The sequence below is a fragment of the Mesocricetus auratus genome, unplaced genomic scaffold, assembly GCF_017639785.1.
Source record: "Mesocricetus auratus isolate SY011 unplaced genomic scaffold, BCM_Maur_2.0 Super-Scaffold_100676, whole genome shotgun sequence".
Classification (NCBI taxonomy): domain Eukaryota; kingdom Metazoa; phylum Chordata; class Mammalia; order Rodentia; family Cricetidae; genus Mesocricetus; species Mesocricetus auratus.
This window is the reverse complement of record NW_024429266.1, coordinates 22,746,814-22,761,308: the sequence shown is the minus strand read 5'-3', so window position 1 is coordinate 22,761,308 and position 14,495 is coordinate 22,746,814. Positions and strand designations below refer to the sequence as shown.

Below are 14,495 nucleotides of genomic sequence, written 5' to 3'. Positions count from 1 at the left end.
ACTGACATGAAAATAGAAATTTGAAACCCTGACTCATTGTGAGCTTCCCCCAGATATAGAAATAGTCATTTGTATCAGCAATCAAGTTTCTATATTGCTGGAAGGTCCTGTCATAACTTTACTCAGGTGCTCATTTTCTTTATAACCCACCGAATGGCCCCCTGTTGTTTCTAGACAATAATTAAGAGTTTGATCTTAGAATATTTTGGAGGGAATGAGGAGCAAGCGCAAGATTATTTCCTGAGAGGAAATAATTCATATACTAAGATACTTGGGAGATACTTTTACCAATTAAGAGATATAAAGTGGTGGAATACATATAGGATGATTCCTAAGTGGGACAAAGAGCATAATGAAAATAACTTAGATAGAATACAATTCATTTACATGAATGTGTATATGGAGGTGTGGGGTGTGATATCTGGGTTGTAGTTAAAAGTAGCTTTAGTAATTTATTTGGTAGACTGAATGAAATTTCAGCTAAGCATAATGAAGCAGAGATGTCTGATATCCCCCAGTTTAACATGGAAAAAGGAAGCCAAAGTTTTGGTGATACCAGAATTATGAAGTTTATCATTTGTGAACTACATACCCACAGTGATTTCATCCTTTGCAACAGTCCACATAACAATTTGCTCCCTGAGGCAATGAAAGATTTATTAGTGGGAGGGATGCCAGTGTCCTTGGACAATTCAGTTACAGCTATTTCTGCCCTCTCACTGTGGTAGTGGGCCATTCTGCTGTTAGAATGAGCTTTCTGATGTCGATAAGGATATTGGGATCCTTGGGTAGAAGAGGTCATTAGCAATGCATGTCATCTATGACAAAGCAAATGTTTTTATTGCTAGCAGGCATCAGAAATAAGGTTGCATAACCAGCTGTTTCTAACTCACAAAACTTTGTAGTTGATAATTAATCTTAGGAAATAAATAAAGAGACCACTACATTTTGATTTATGTAACATGAAAAACTCAGTCCCACATGTCAATGAAGAATCAATGTTTGACTCAGTACACACACCATAGGGTCCTGTGGATCTGAAACTGAGCCTCTAATTACATAGCTTTAGATGTTTTCTCAGCATTTGCCCAAAGGCATTGTCACTACTTAGAAAAGTTAGTATCTGCAAGGGAAAAGGAATGCTAGGGTCTTTTAGGGGTTACTTTATAATGCCTTTTTAAGCCCATAAATCAAAGTAGGGCTTGTGAGGGTCAGGTAATGCCTGGAATTTTGGTCAAGCTAGAATTTTCACTATTCATCAAGTCCCTAAATATAAAATTGAAAAATATATCCTGTCCCATGACAGATACACCACACTGGACTGCTGACAGTTATTACAGAAAGAACCAAGTAAAATACACAGAACATCATATTAATCCTAGGATGGCAAATCATCACAGAACTGGATTGTGAAAGAGCTGTAGATGTTAACCTCATCATCAAAGGTATGAAGGATGCAGAGTCGTTCACAGCTCTCTTATCTCCTCCTCCTTTGTCCTGTGCAAAAGCATCTCACAGAAAAACTGCAGATCTCAAACTTGATAAGGCAAATGCTCCAGCACTTGCAACTGCTATTCCGGCTGTAATATTTTCCCAAATAAACCAACACAACCCCCTGATACTGTGCACACAGCAACTGAGCTTCTGAATGATTTTCTCTGTGTACCAATTTGGAACAGCAGAAACAAATTATTTTGTCTCATGTCACTGATGGTACCGCTTCACAGACTAGCCTGAGGCTACATACACTCTGCTTCTGTTATGGAGTCTACAGAGAGCTTAATTGTCTTCATATTCTGTACAACACTACACCAGGGAGGAGTTGATTCATACCCATAGAAGGTGCCATTTTGCATACAAATGCCAGGAAACTCCAACACAGAGTCTCCCGCTATAATGGCTGAAAAGAGTTATATTGGTTTCTCACTGTCAATTTCCTGTAACAGATTGCCACAAATATAGATGCTTATATTTATTTTCAGAAGTCTAAAATCAACGGATTTGCTTTTAAAGGCAACAGGGGAGGTGTTGTTTTGTTGTTTAAGCTTCTAGAGGCTGTGCACATGCTTGACCTACAACCCTTTCTCATATCTCTACCTCTTGCTTCTATCACTGCATCTTCTACTCATTACTCTGACCCTCCTGACTCCCTCCTTACAAAGATCCTTATAAGCGAGAGACCACTGAGATGACCGAAGGTAATTTCCTAGTCTCCAGATCCTTATCTTTAATTTAATGACATGCAACTGTCTCTTACTGTTATAGTGAGATATATTCACATGCTGGTAAAATTAAGATATTGACATTTTAGCAGTGGGGAAGAAGGGACATTATATTACCAGAGCAGAGCACTGATTATATATGTAGATATCAGATGGATTAAGTTTGAAAGTCACTATGCAGAGTGAGAGTTGAAGTCATTAAAGCTGTCAAAGACATAAAAGAAAGGAAAGAACACATTATTATAGATGGAGGAGGTTAATATAATTAATTATTTAATGCAAATAGATATGATTAAGGGTAAGATTGGGTGTTTAGTAAAATCGTAATTGGGTCTGGGGAGTGGCTAACACAGGCATACCTCAACACTCTTGTGGGTTTGGTTCCAAAGCACCTCAATAGAATACTGCAGTGAAATGAGTCGCACAAGTGTTTTGTCTCCTGGTACATGTGAAAATTACATCTACACTGCACTGTTGGCCTATGAAGAACACACTAGCCTTATGTCTACACTGTACACTCCTTACATTTCAGTGTTTCGGCGCTAAAACATGCAAATGTTTATCTGAGCCTTCTGTCGGTTGTAGCTTCTCACTAGTGGCGGATTTGCTTAGATGTTGATGATTGCTGCCGCATCACTATGGTGGCTGCTGAAGGCTATAGCGACTGGGACCGTTTCTTAAAATAACACAATGAGACGTTTGCCACACTGATGGGCTTTTTTTTCCTTTTCTATCTCCAGGAGCATGTTGGCTATTTCACAGCCTTTTCCCCATAGTCAAATTAGTCCCTGCCTATCAATGGTGCTTATGTGATATTCTAACTCATTTATTGTCCTCTCATCAAATTGCACATAAGCTTCACCAGATCTAGATTCCCTCCAACAGAATTACTTTCTATGTTCATCTACAACAAGCAACTCTCATGCCGTGAAGCTTCCTCATGAGCTTGCTGCTGTCCAAGCATATCTTAATCGCTAATCTAGCTCTTTCTTTTATGTTTTTATCCCATCTCTAATAACTTCCCCCATTGAAATCCTGAACCCCTAGAAATCACCCATGAATGTTCAGTCAGCTTCCCCCAACTCCAGCCAATGTTCATGTTTTGGCATTCTTCCACAAACCACAAGTGTTTGCAATGGTACCTGCAATGACACACTCTTCCTAGAAGCTTTTCAGTTTACTTTCCTCAATTTTGTCAATAGAATACATTACTTATGGCAGCTGTATAGCCTCCCAAGGTACTTCTTAAATAATAAAACTTGAAAATTAAAATTATTGCTCAGTCATGAGCTGTACAATGGTTGCTGTATTACCAGTTATGAAAACACCATTACTCTCTACACCACTCCAGCAGAATTCTTAGGTGACCAGGTGCAGAGTCAATGAACAGGGTTCTTTCAAAAAGATACATGCAGTAACTCTCAACAAGGAATTTAAAATATTGTGCTGTAAACAGGTGTATTGCTCTCTGAGCATCTTTATTTCACTTACAAAAAGCAGGGAGAGTGATTTCATATAAGTATTATGAGCTCTAAAATTTTCTTGACTTGTAAATAAGCATTGACTTCAACTTAAAGCCACCAGCTTCATTAGCCTCGAGGAGTCAGTCTGCCCTGTAAAGCTTTGATGATGAATATGGACTTTCCTATAAAGCTGTGAAAGTCCTGGGTGGTTTCCTTCCAATCTAAGCCTGTTAAGTTTATATCAAAATCTGATGTATCATCTTCATCTGTTATTTTTAGCTAGATCTGGATAATTGTGTTAACTATCTTTTCTAGTATTATAATCAAATACCTGATATAAGTAACTGAACATAGGTGGGGTGTTGTTTTGTTATATATATATATATAACATATATATATGGATAAATGTAAGAGAAAGATTTAATCTACTGAGAACACAAAAATTTTTTTGCACATGCACACACACACACACACACCTCGAATGACAAAAAAATTTAGGTTACAGGATTCAAAGACAATATCTATATAGATTGTTTGAATAGCAAAAAGCTAAAAAGGATATTATTTTAATATTTGATGATTTTTATATTTCCTCAAAATATATTTTATTAAAATAAACAGTTGAAGAAGAAAATCCAAACACCCTGTTATCTACCAGAAACACTGAATTTGTTCATTAAAACCTTCCTGTAAAAACATCCTGATCCTGGATGACGTCATCCTGACATTTAAGAAGAAATGACACCAACATGGCTGAAAATAGACAGAGGGAGCGTTTTACATTTTTCTTTAGGATGTCATCATAATCTTAATTGCAGAGGACATTATAAAAAAGGAAAATACAGACTAATTTCTTTTATGAACATAGATGGGGAAAAAAGATTTGAAGAATTAGTGCATTAAATCCAGTCAAGTTTCAAAACAAATAGCAGTCCTGACCAACTGGAGCAACCCAGATGTTCAATGGTAATTTATCTTTTAAAAGACAATCAACAAAGCAGTTGAGGTGGGAGAGCAAAGGGGAGAGGAGGAGAGGAGAGGAGAGATGGGGGAGGAGGAGAGGAGAGATGGGGAGGAGGAGAGGAGAGCAGAGGAGAGGAGAGATGGGGGAGGAGGAGGAGAGGAGAGGAGAGATGGGGAGGAGGAGAGGAGAGGAGAGATGGGGAGGAGGAGAGGAGAACAGAGGAGAGGAGAGATTGGGGAGGAGGAGAGGAGAGGAGAGATGGGGAGGAGGAGAGGAGAGATGGGGGAGGAGGAGAGGAGAGATGGGGAGGAGGAGAGGAGAGGAGAGGAGAGATGGGGGAGGAGGAGAGAAGAGCAGAGGAGAGATGTGGAGGAAGAGAGAAGAGCAGAGGAGAGGAGAGATGGGGAGGAGGAGAGGAGAGCAGAGGAGAGATGGGGGAGGAGGAGAGGGAAGGAGAGATGGGAGCAGGAGAGAAGAGCAGAGGAGAGGAGAGATGGGGGAGGAGGAGAGGAGAGGAGAGGAGAGGAGAGATGGGGAGGAGGAGAGGAGAGGAGAGGAGAGATGGGGGCAGGAGAGAAGGGAGGCTGGAAAGAGATGCGGTGGGGGTACAGTATCATTTCAGTGAATGCAGAAAAACTTTTTTTCCCTTTGAGACAGAATAGCCTTAAACTGGATGTGTATCTGAGGAAGATTTCAACTCTTGATCCTTCTTCTATCTCTCATGGACTAAGTGCACAGGTATCCACCTTGCCTGGTTTACAAAGGGCTAGGGAACAAATCCAGGCTTTGTGCAGGCTAGGCAGACATTGTACTGACTGAGCTACAACTCCAGCCCCTAGGAAAAAAATTTAAGTAAAATAGTAAGTAAGAAAAAGCAGCCTGACCAAATAGAAAAAGATGCAGAATAAGTGAACTTTTGGAGATGATATTTAAATGGTCAATATGCATTCATAAGGATTCTCATTTTTACTTGTTACCATAGAACACATAATAGAACTCTGATATAATGCTAATAAACAACTAAACTGAATGACTAACATGTTCAATAGCAATAATATTGGTTAAAGTGTAGAATGCCTGAAAGTCTTAGAATTGCTAGTAGGAGTCAAAGTGTAGACATTATTGAAAACTCTTTGATGCTGTCTACTAGAGACTATACATGATATATTCTACAACATCACTCCTCGACATATATATTTGAACACAAAAAAATGTGAGTTCAAAAGATGCACTCATAGAAAGAACATTAGTAATGACCAAAATTGAAAATAATACCAATTCTTGTCAGCAACAAAGGGAAGCACTCGATAGTGGCTTGATCAAGCTTTAGTGATAGCCTATTTCCTAAGGACAATCCTGGTTTTGTACTGTCCAAGATGGGCCAGCAGCTCCTACTCCCTGTCATAGTCATTGCAAACTGGCCTGATCCTCATGGTTCCCTGTTCTCTTCCTATACTTTGGCAATCACTCTATTTAAACATGAACGTTTCTTCATTTATCCCAATTTGAGTGTTGACAACCATTCCTTCTAACATACTTGTGCTGCAGGTTCACTAAGGGGTAGAGATAGAGGCCTTTTGCATTTCACATGTCCATGCATTTAATACAAAATGTGTATAAGTTCATGGTGTATGTGCATGTATGTGTTTGATTGTATGTTGTATGTGTGTTTGAGTGTCTATATATGAGTGTGCATGTAAATATGTGTGCATTTGTGTGTGTTGATAATGTATTATGATTTGGAAATAAACTGCTACAATGCTATTACTGATAGAGAGAACTTTTTGCTAAAAACGAGTATCAGCTAGAGTCTCTATTACTCTGAAGAGACACCATGACCACACCAACTCTTACAAAAGGAAAACATTTAATTGCAGTTGCCTTACAGTTTAGAAGTTTAGTACATCATTGTCATGGACAGAAGCATGGGAGCACACAGGCAGACATACTGCTAGAGCGGAAGCTTAGAGTTCTACATCTGGGTTGGCAGGCAGCAGGGAGGGAGTAAGACAGTGGGCCTGACTTGAGCCTCTGATACCTCAAAGCCTTCCCCCAGGCCACACCTACTCCAACAAGGCCACACCTCCTAGCAGTGCTAATCCCTATGAGCCTGTGTGGGTTATTTTCATTCAAACTACCACAACATAAATAAAGGAGAATTTGATTTTACTTTTAATATTTATTTGTTTAATATAGTAAAATAATGAAGAATCTAGAGAAAAAGATAAAAATCCTCAATATTCTATGTCATGAGTGCTGGAATGTTTTCATAGCATCCACTGCACTAAAATGAGCATTTTAATGCTCAATTAGAAATATATAAAGTATCTGCAATAACAGAAAACACAAAAGAACACAAATATGGATACTAAACAGGATACAAGGAAAGGTGTAGAGTTCTGATGTAGGAAAACATTTCAGAAAACTTCAAGCACAAAGTAAGGGCCAGAGACAGAGTAGCATTGGATGAGGCAGGGAGTGAGATCCCAGGTGGATCATTAGAGTCTGGAACACCTTTGCATAGTAACTGAGGAGAAGCTAGAAAGTAGACAAGTTGTAGACAAGCAAGGTCCTGCTAGCTGCCAGTGAGGAATTTCAGATGTGACAACAGAAATGTGAAGAGGTTACTATGGCAGAGTCAGTTCCTGCGCCTTACCTTGGTGGTGGTTTGAATAAGAATGCCCCGCCCCCATAGGCTCATATATTTGAATGCTTAGCCTTTAGAGAATGGCACCATTTGAAAAGGATTAGGAGGTGTGGCCTTGTTGGAGGAAGTGTGTCGCTGGGGGTGGGCTTTGAAGTTTCAAACCCCACATCAAGCCCAATCTCTCTTTGTCTCTCTCTCTCTCTCTCTCTCTCTCTCTCTCTCTCTCTCTCTCTCTCTCTCTGCCTATGGCTCCAGACATAGCTCTCAGCTTTTGCTCCAGCACCTGTCTGCATGCTACAAGGTTCCAAAGAATAAACTATGAGACAGTTACTGTACTAAGTGGGGAAATAAATGTGGGGACACCAGGCCTTGAGCAGAAACCCACTTCCCCATCAGCCTGGGAGTGGGCAGCTGTAAGATAATGTTTACTAAAAACATGTTTACTAAAAACAATACAATGCCCGGGGCAATAAGTTCCTGAAAAGGGCTGGCCCATGGGAACCGCCCTGACCTCCACCTTTTCCAAAGACTAACCGCCTCTTCTGACACACCCAAGTCAGTTTCTGGTGTCAGAGCAGAACCAGCCAGGGGTAAGGAGAGAGCAGAAGCTTTTCTGGAGGGAGGCCTTTCTTGGGAAGTTTTCTTGAGCCTTTTTGGGGCCTGCTTAAAGTTTTCTTTACATCGTTGAATGAGTCTCTGTGTTGTCAATCCCGGCACCCTCCGCACATTCTTGGACACAGGCTGCGCAGTGGGCATGGCAAATAAATTTACTGAATCTATCTAGAAGAGTTGCAGAGGGGGACTTAGAACCTATTTGAAGTTACTGGATACCAGCTTCATACTAAACCTGTTCTCTGCATGAAAACCTGAGTGAGGTTCTTCCAGAACACTTACTCCCTGGTGAAATGAGACAGTGGTTTGCTACAAGACTAAGTGGGAGGGAGCAGGAACCAGGTGAGCTGGTGTTCACAAAAGAGCAAACATTCTTCATTTCACGCCATGTAACTGCTAAGCAGGGAAGTTGTGGACTGACTTCTAAGTCGGGGAGAAGGTCAGAGTCTGCTAAAGACACAGTTGTGCAGTCAGTCTGCTGCCAAGTCATAGGTTGGACTTGAACTTCAGCAGGAAGGTGTGAAACTTCAGAGACTGCAGAGTTGAAGAACAGGACCAGGCCCAAGCACACCAACACAGCAGCAGATGAGTGGTGAATCCAGATGGATAAACAAACTGAGGGTTGGACAGGTCGCTTGTGGCAGACACTGTCAGAAAGTGGGGAATGATTGGAGCCCATAGGGCAGTTGCAAGTTCTTTCCCTCCCTGGCTCCTGGCTTGCACCCTGAGTGGTTAGAAAACAGGTCAGTGAAGCCATCCCCATTGCAATAGATGTCCTATTCTTTATGAGGTCACAGTGAGGGAATTATTCCCTTTCCTCAGCTTGGGGTGTTCAATTCTTGAGTCTGGTTTCCCCAGTATGATTTTAATACACTCATGTGCTCCTATGGGCCCAATTTACTTAGGTTGTTTAAAGGGGGAGTATTCTATCAATTCTTTGGAATAAGCTAGTTATCTATTTGTGTCTGGGGGATGGTGTGGGCACAGATCATGCTATTTATGTGTCTCCTGAGGTGCAGAGTCATCCTCCATCCTTAAAATGGAGTGAATTACTACATGGAATGTATCTCTTGGGGCAAGGCATAGCCTGAGAAATCACTGTTTATACAATGTTATCTAACAGCATAGAATACAACCTGATCACAGCACTAGCGTTTTCAGTAACGGAGACTTGGTAACAAAAGCAACGAGAAGTAAAACCAGTCCTGTATCCACTCAAGCATAAACTAAGGAATAAGGACACAGATCTCAGTGATGACCTAGATTCAAAGGAGTCTGTTGTGTTAGAAATGGAAGGGAACTTGGAGGCCTCATATCCAAAGCCCTCATTCTCATGGAGGAGTAAGAACCTTAGAAAACGCTGAGGATGTGGAGACTAAAGGTGCAAACTCTAACCTTCAATCCAAAGATCCATTTGCTTTGCGAGAATCGTGCCTAAGACATTTTGCCTTTAAAAAAATCAATCAAGGCTTTGTTTTGAAAACTGTCCCCCAGTGGTATGTCAGATAATACTTTGCTGTGAGAACATGGACTGACAGAATGTTCTTGTTGCAGGAATTGTTTGTCAGGGAATGATGCTGTTCTCTAGGGAGAGGGACGGGGCTTTTGACAGCCACGGCTGACCTCGAGGATAAATACTGCATTAGGGTAATTACAGCAGCAGAGCAGCTCTCAGAGAACCCTGACAGCCCTCTGTTCCATTTAGAGATGGAATGGGAGTCCTTGGTTTCAGTATCTCCTCAAGACAGGAAGAGACCAGCAGTATCTATTTTAGTGTATGCAGTGAGAAAGCCTTGTGCAGCTGACTGTTGTGTAGACACAGTGAGCCCATCCCCAGAAGAGGATTCTAGGCATCAGAAGGCTAAACAGAATCAAGACTGCAGCTGTGGCTCAGTTCACAGGGTTATTGGTAGTAAGCACTGCGTGCCTGGTTCTGTCCCTCACACTGCACACTCAGCATCAGTCAGGAGGAGGAGGCTGGAGCATCTTTCATTTGTATTTTGATCCCTTGGTCTTTGTTTTTAAACCCTTTTCATTTTCTGTGTTTGAGATTGTACATGGTAACAGGCATATGCTGTTCTCCCGTGTGCTTGGATCACAGGCGTGTACCATCGTGCCAGGCTCTGCCATTAATGTTTTAAACAACGTATTATATCTAAAGGAAAATTAATCACTTGCCTGTAAGCTTTCTAGAAATCTTCTGCTTTTCTTTTGATTTCATTTAGACTTTAGTCTTTACTTTTTAAGAACGTAGCCAAATTTGGCAATACTTTCCCTTTTGTCTTCAGGTTTTGAGTCTTAACTAGGAAGTCTAGTGGGGCTCTCATCTACAGGTTTTGAAGTAACTCATTTGAAATACATCCCTCTTTTTTGATACAGAAACTTTACACAATTTTTATCTAGAGAGAATAACTACATTTTTAAGAACAAGAACATTTACAAGTAACAGATTCTGCTTCATCAAAAACTTCTGCAAGCAAGCCATTACCACTGCATTTAAAATAATACGGTGGCAAATAGTGACTACTTATACTTTTATCTGTGCATTAATCATTTATCAACAATTAGGCTTTTAAACCATGGCATTGGCCATTTACTAAGATGTAGGCATTTGAGAGAAAAAGTCAAGAAAAGGTAAACACATTTTAATAACATCTCCTTTAAGATTTACAAAATCAATTTTTGCAATATCTTTGCAACATTGTAGATCCTTTCTTGAAATAAGCCAAATATATTGCTATATCAATGCTGGTCTTACAAATTTTAAAATTTTATATTCTGAAAATATTTTTCTTAACTTAAGAGTATTACACCAATGTGACTAAACTATTATTTACTACTTTACATTTAATTTTTTAACCAATGACTCTTGTCTGTTGTCTTAGTCACTGTTCTGTTGTTGTGAAGGAACATCATGACCAAGGCAACACTTATAAAACATTTAATTGGGGACTTGCTTATAGTTTCGCAAAGTTAGTCCAATATAATCATATCACCATAATGGAGGGCATGGTGACATGCAGGCAGACACTGCTCTTGAGTTGATAGATTTGCATATTGGTTCACAGGCAGAGAGAGAAACACTAAGCCTAGTGTAGGCATTTTGAAACCTCAAAGCCCACCCCTAGTGACATACTTCTTACCAACAAAACAAGACCTCCTAATCCTTCTAATTCTTCACACAGTTCCACTCCCTGGTGACTAAACAATCAAATATATGAGCCTAATCCCTGCCCTCCATAAGCTTATAGCCATATTGTAATACAAAATAGCATCCAGTCCAACTTATCGCAGTTTTAAAGTTTATCACTGTTTAAAATGTACCAATGTTTAAAAGTCCAAAGTCTCTTAGGAGACTCATGGCAATCTCGTAACAGTAACCCCCTGTAAAATCAAAATGAAAAAGAAGATCACATACTTCCAACATACAAAACATATATATATATATACGTATATATATATATATATATATTCCAAAAGGGAAGAAAGGAAGCATAGTGAGGAAATAGTAGACTAAAGCAAGACTGAAAAGCAGCAGAGCAAACTCCAAATTCTGTATCACTTGGATGTCAAAGTTCTCTTCAGATCCCAAAATCCTTTCAGCGTTGTTGACTGCAACACACTTCCCTCTCTTAGGCTGGTTCAATGCCCAGTCTGCTGCTCTCTTTTGCAGGTATCCCATGACCCTATCATCTGAAACATAACAGAGTCTCCAACATAATCCAAGGTTCACCCTCACAGCTTCATGCAAATGGCCTCTCTAGGCCTCCATGCAGGGACTCCTTTGAAACACACTTAGCCTTAGTGGCTTTTATTAGCCATGGAGGGAGGGGTTCCACAACTTTTTCTTGTACTCTTGACTCTAAAGCCAGAACCATATGACTGTGGCCAAAGCTACTAAGTACTATTGTTTGATGGGGCTAGAAATTAGTCCTCTGGTTCAATTACATTTTAAAAGCTTTCCTTTTGTTAATAATTTCCTTCACTGCTTAAGCTTTCCTTTAGTTCCTTTTCTACAAGTTGGAAGTTTATCTGGGTAGAATCTTATGCTGAGATCACCACTCCCTTTATTCCATTTAGCATCTGTTTTTTCTTAAAATTTTATATTTCTTTGAGTGCTGGACTTAGCTGTATTACATTTCCTGGTGCTCCTTTTCTCACAAACTGTGCATTTTGTATTTCTGTTTGTCCATCTGTATCCTATTCATTGTAGATATGCATAAGAATAATTACTAATATCCATGTGAAACAGACAATACTGAGATGTGTTTGAATCTCCTCTGCAAGTGCCATTAATTCCAAACTCCTTAATTTATCTTTGGGCATATTTTTAGGACAAGGGCAAAAAGCAGCCACATGTGTTGACAAAATATCACAAGAATTGTATCTAGGCCACTTACTAATATTCTTTACCTCTGAAACTTCTTGAGCTGGACCATCATAATCTACATTGCTCTCAGTACCACTGTCTGCCATGCTTCTAATAGTATGGCCATTATGTCCCACTTAAGGCATCCAACCCCTTTCCTAATCCAAAGCCCCAAAGTCCACATTCATCTCAAAAGCATCATGGCCAGGATTCTCACAGCAATATCCCACTCATGGTACCAGCCTCTGGTGCTCATAAAGAGGGATCCATTTCATCTTGCCTCAAGATCAGAGAGTTCAAAACTGTCCTTAGACCTTAAGGTCTAAAGCTTGGCTGCTGCAGGATGTTTTGCCCTTCGTAGCAGATGTCTTTATCTAAATAACAGCAGAAGTGGGTTCAGATGTGTTTACTCTTGACCCTGAAGGCTGGATAGCAGGTGTGACTACCAATTATCTGCAGGACTAAGGGAAGTAATTCTGTTTGCTCCTTATACATGATAATAGAAGCCTTCTGCCATTGTCCCCACTTTTGGTTGGGTACCCAAGAATATTACAGACTAAATAAGGGTGTTCAGTATTGACTGGATTTACTCTTCTGACACTATCCTGAGTCTCTGTCTTTCTCTTAACATCTTTACCTAGCTTTTCTCAATCCACACCCCCTCGAGAGGTCTCAGGTACGAAACGTGGTCAAGTCAGCTGGCTCTGACTATAGTCCCACAAAAACAGCTTCCCACAAGTTGTGTTACTATTCTTTTGTTAAAACACCATGGCCAAAAAAAAAGCAAGCCGGGGAGGGAATAGTTTTAATTGTCTTACAATTCCACATCACTGGTCATCATTGAAGGAAGTCAGGATAGGAACTCAAAATAGTGCAGAAACCTGTTGCAGAGACCATGGAGGGGTGCTGCTTACTGACTTGTAATCATGGATTGATCATCCTGCTTTCTTATAGAACCTAGTGACTAAGCCTAGGCATAGCACCACTCACAATGGGTTGGTCACTCCCCCATCAAACACTAATTAAGAAATTGTTTCCTCCTTTCAGATAACTCTAGCTTGTCTCAAGCTGACACGGAACTTACAAATTGAAATACTAAAATTTCAGTCTCTTTATAATATTCAGCCTCTTAAAATCAAAGTCTTTGTAAAATTCCAAAATCTCTTAAAATTTCCAATGTCCCTCAACTGTGAGTTCCTATAAAATAAAAAATAAATAAATTAGGTATTCTTTTACTTCAAGATGGAAGAACCAGGGCACACTCACAATCTGAACAAACAAAACCAAATTCCAAAAGTGTAGATCACTCAATGTCCAATTATGCGGAATTCACTCACAGTCTTCTGGGCTCCTCCAAGGGCCTTGGGTCACATCTCTGTCTTTACTTTCTGCAGCTCACACAGATGGTCTCCTAGGCTCAGGCTGGCTCTGCTGCTGTCCTTCATTGCTGTCTCACTGTATTGGCATCTCCAAAAGTGATGGTGTCTTCTCTGCAACTGGACTTCACTTCTGCTCGTAGCTTCTCATAGACTCTCTTCAGACACTTCAACCCTGTGTCACAGTGCCAAGGCTCAGCTACTTTCCATGAACCCTCCATGCCTTCAAAACTAGCACCACCTGGATGACTCTAAGACTACCAAGTTAGGCTGCCAGCATGAGGTACATCCTTGGCCACCTTTGGAACACAGCTTCTGTGTGCTAACTCCCAGGAAACACTTCCCAGAAGATTTCACCTCAGCAGTGCTGATCTCTTCTTAATCATGGTTATTTCTCAGCCAGATTATCTCAGCAAAGCAAGGTTTCACTTTAGTAGTTGTGGTATGTTGTTAATCACAGCTGATTCTTCAGTCCCAGCTAACCAGAACCTTAATTCAAAATAGCCCAGATAGAGTACTGAAACTTCATAGACCAGACTTCTGTTCTCTGAATCACCTCAACTCTCTTATCTTCCAAGCTCCTACAGAGTAGCCTACTGAACTCTGAACATTCAATATTCCAAAATTCTCCTACAATCCTCCCAAAGAAAATATGGTCAAGGGCAGTCAGTACCCAACTCCTGTTGCCTAATTCTGTCTTAGTCACTGTTCTGTTGCTGAGAAGAAACACTATGACCAAAGCAACACTTATAAAAGAAAACACTTAATTGGGGGCTTGCTTATAGTTTTAGAGAGTTAGTCTGTTATCATTGTCACAGAGAGCATGGTGGCAAGCAGGTAGG

The 14,495-nt window shown here is 40.3% G+C and overlaps 1 pseudogene; it reads right to left on the bottom strand.

The window, feature by feature from the left end:
- The window catches only part of LOC101836355, a 40,375-nt pseudogene extending 27,991 nt beyond the window's left edge, over positions 1–12,384 (bottom strand).
- Between the last annotated feature and the right edge of the window lie 2,111 nt (positions 12,385–14,495).